This window comes from Trichosurus vulpecula, chromosome 1 (genome assembly GCF_011100635.1).
Source record: "Trichosurus vulpecula isolate mTriVul1 chromosome 1, mTriVul1.pri, whole genome shotgun sequence".
Classification (NCBI taxonomy): domain Eukaryota; kingdom Metazoa; phylum Chordata; class Mammalia; order Diprotodontia; family Phalangeridae; genus Trichosurus; species Trichosurus vulpecula.
The window spans coordinates 325402670-325406998 of NC_050573.1; positions in this window are offsets into that span (position 1 = coordinate 325402670).

The following is a 4329-nucleotide window of genomic DNA, read 5'->3' on the forward strand; positions in this document are numbered from 1 at the left end:
TTCAACTTCAGTAAGTCCCTTGCAATTTCTGTTTCTTGATTACATTTTCATGCTTCTCTTGATTCTTGTGTTTGAAAGTCAGATTTTCTATTCAGTTCTAGTCTTTTCACTGAGAAAGCTTGAAAGTCCTCTATTTCATTGAAAATCCATATTTTGCCTTGGAGCATTATACTCAGTTTTTCTGGGTAGGTGATTGTAGGTTTTAATCCTAGCTCCATTGACCTCCGGAATATCGCATTCCAAGCCCTTTGATCTCTTAATGTAGAAGCTGCCAGATCTTGGTTTATTCTGATTGGGTTTCCACAATACTCAAATTGTTTCTTTCTGGCTGCTTGAAGTATTTTCTCCTTGATCTGGGAGCTCTGGAATTTAGCGACAATATTCCTAGGAGATTTCTTTTTGGGATCTATTGGAGGAGGCAATGGATGGATTCTTTCAATTTCTATTTTGCCCTGTGGCTCTAGAATATCAGGGCAGTTCTCCTTGATTGTTTCTTAAAAGATGATATCTAGGCTCTTTTTTTGATCATGGCTTTCAAGTAGTCCAATAATTTTTAAATTATCTCTCCTGGATCTATTTTCCAGGTCTGTCATTTTTCCAATGAGATATTTCACATTGTCTTCCATTTTTTCATTCCTTTGTTTCTGTTTTATACTATCTTGATTTCTCATAAAGTCACTAGCTTCCACTTGCTCCAATCTAATTTTTAAAGTAGTATTTTCTTCACTGGTCTTTCGGACCTCCTTTTCCATTTGGCTAATTCTGCCTTTCAAGGCATTCTTCTCCTCATTGGCTTTTTGAGCTCTTTTGCGATTTAAGTTAATCTATTTTTTAAGGTGTTGTTTTCTTCAGTGTGTTTTTCAGTATTTTTTGGGTCTTCTTTAGAATGTCATTGACTTGTTTTTCATGGCTTTCTCTCATCCTTCTCATTTATCTTCCCAATTTTTCCTCTACTTCTCTAACTTGCTTTTCCAAATCCTTTTTGAGCTCTTCCATGGCCTGGGACCAGTTCTTGTTTTTCTTGTCGGCTTTTGGTTTTGGCTCTATGACTTTGTTGTCTTCTTTAGGCTGTATGTTTTGGTCTTCTTTGTCACCAAAGAAAGAATCCAAAGTCTGGGACTGAATGTGGGTGTGTTTTCGCTACCTGGCCATATTCCCAACCAACTAACTTGACTCTTGAGTTTTTCAGTGGGGTATGACTGCTTGTAGACTAACGAGTTCTATGTTCCACGTTTGGTGGGGAGGTGCCAGCTTTGTCACACCAACACTCCTCCTTGTCCAGGAACTCCCAACCGGGGCTGGGCTTAGATCTTCAGCTGGCTGTGCACTCCTGCTCTGATCTGCCACTTAATTCCTCCCACCAGGTGGGCCTGGGGCCAGAAGCGGCAGCAGCTATAGCTGCCCCACCTCCGCTGCCCCCGGGGCTGGAAGTCAAACAGCGAACTCCTTTTTTCCCACTAACCTTCTCCACAGTCTTTGGTGTTTGTGGGTTGAGGAGTGTGGTAACTGCCACAGCTCACTGATTCAGGACCCTAGGGCACCCTCTGCCCAGCTCCTGGTCTGGTTGGTCCACGCCGCTCAGGCTGGGCTCTGCTCCACTCCGTTTCCAGCTCCCAGCTCCCCGCTCCCAGCTCCGTGTGGGATAGACCTCACCCAGAGACCATCCAGGCTGTCCTGGGCTGGAGCCCTGCTTCCCTCTTCTCTTTTGTGGGTTCTGCAGTTCTAGAATTGGTTCAGAGCCATTTTTTATAGGTTTTTGGAGGGACTCGGTATGGAGCTCATGCTAGTCCCTGCTTTTCAGCTGCCATCTTGGCTCCGCCCCCACAAATAGTGTAATTTTAACTGCACATTCAGCATATAAATTTGTCAGCTGCATAGAGGATGGATTAGAGAGGAAAGAGATTTAAGGTAGGAAGATCAATATGAAGACTCTTGTTCTACTTCAGGTGAGAGATGATGATGACCTGAATTACAATGGGGGCTGGGCAAATAGAGGGTAATGGTGAATTCAAGAGATGTTGTGACTTGACAAGATTTGGCAACAGGTCAGATGTGAAGAGTGAATAAGAAATAAAGGTCAAAACAGACCAGGTGAAAAACAGACTGTCTGGAAGACTGGTGATACCCATGTTGGAAACAGAGAAGAGAAGAGATAGAAAGGTTTGGAGAGAAAAGAAAACAAGTTCTGTTTTGGACATGTAATTTGAGATATCTTATCTTCAGCATATCTCATTCAGTGATATGAGACTGAAGTACGGAAGAGAGGCTGGGATTGGATATATATGAATCATCTGCATAGAGATGACAAATAAACTCATACAACTTGATTTGAGTACTAAGAGACAAAGTATGTAGAAATAATGGAAAAGGGCCTAGGCTTGGACTTTGAAGTATACCGACATATAGGAGATGAGATATGCATGATCAAAATAGCAATAGCATAAAAATCTATGAAGGAGAGAGAATCTAGAAGCAGGGGATGGGCAATAGTTTTAAGTGCTTTAGAGCAAGAGGTTTAGGAAGGATATTGACTAAAGAAAAGCTTTTTTTTTTAATTTAAGGACTTTGCTTAATGACCTGAAGTGATGGGGAACTCATTACCTTTCATACATTCTCTTCTCCTTTCTACTCATGGAAGTAATATTTGATTTTTTTTCCTCACATCAACCATAAATTTGCTTTTTACACCTTCACCTATTATTCCTAATTTATTTTTCTTTTGGGGTCAAATAGAAAAAAAATGTCTAATCCTTATTCCATAGCACAACCTTTCAAATACTTAAAGACGGCAATCACATTCCCTAAAAGTCTTCTCTTCTCCAGGGTAAACATTCCTGGTTGCTTCAATGGATACTTTCATATTATGAATCTGAATCACTTCACCAATCTTGTCTTTTGTCATGGTCTAGACAGGGTGGGGAACCTGTGACCTTGAGGCCATATGTGGCTCTCTAGGTCCTCAAGTGCAGCCCTTTGATTGAATCAAAACTTCACAGCACAAATCCTATTAATGCACAATGACTGGCAGATAGTAGGTGGTAAATAAATGCTTGTTGATTGATTGATTAAAACTGACTCTGGATATTCTCCAATGTTATCAATATTCTTCTAAAATGTGATGATTTGAACAAAACTCAATGAAATAGATGTATTCTAACTGGAAAAATCTACAGCAGGACTATCAGCTCCTTATTCTTGGATACTTTTTCAATGAAATCTAAAATTTCATTAGGTTTCTTGGTTATTATGTCATATTGTTGACACATATTGAGCTTATAATCAACTGAAAACCCCTGAGATTTTTTTACATGAACAATAATAGTCAGATTCCTCAATCTTGTGTTTATGAAAACATTTTAACAGAAATGTAAAGCTGACATTTTATTTGTGTGTTATACTGCACCTAATTTGTTTTGTTCCTGTGTTCTAGCCTTGGGTCTTTTAAAATCCTGATTACTAGTCAGCTAGTATATCAGTCCAAGTATCCTTTCAGCCTCATTGTCTGCTGCAAATTTGATAAAAATCACTTTTTAGAAATACATATATAGATAGATAGATAGACATATATGTGTGTATATATACACATACACATACATACATACATACACATGTGTGTGTCTATCTTATTTGAGTTTTTCTTGGCAAAGATAATGAAATGGTTTGCCTTTTACTTCTCCAGCTCATTGAGTGGATGAGGAAACTTAGGCAAACAGTGTTAATTGCCTTCCTCAGGATCACACAGTTGGTAAGTGTCTGAGGCCTGATTTGAACTCAGGTTTTCCTAACCTCAGGCCCAGCACTCTCTCTACCTACTCTACCTAGCTGACCAGCATGTGTTTTTCAGTACACACACACACACACACACACACACACACACACATATGTGCATATGTGTAGATATATCACACTGGTTCAAAGACAGATGCCTTAGATAACAATCTCACAAGAGACTCCATCATCTTTTTCCTAGACTCTTGCATTAGATTAGCCTCCTCAACTGCTGCTTTGCCTCAAGTCTTCCTGCAATGCACTCCAACCTCCAAAAAGTTGCTAAAATGTGTAAAGATAAGGCCATTTCAGTCCCTTACCAAAAAACTTAAGTGGCTCCCTGACACCTATTGAATCCCATGCGAACATTTTTTTAACATTTTAATGTTTTTTTACAGTCTATCCCCAACCTTTCTTTTCAGTCTTATTATTCATTACTGCCACTGACTAATTCAATTCAACCAAACTCACCTTCATCCTGTACATATATAATACTCTCTTTTCTTCTTTATGCCTTTGCATTGCCTATTTTGGGAATTCCCATTTTCACCACTTCTACCT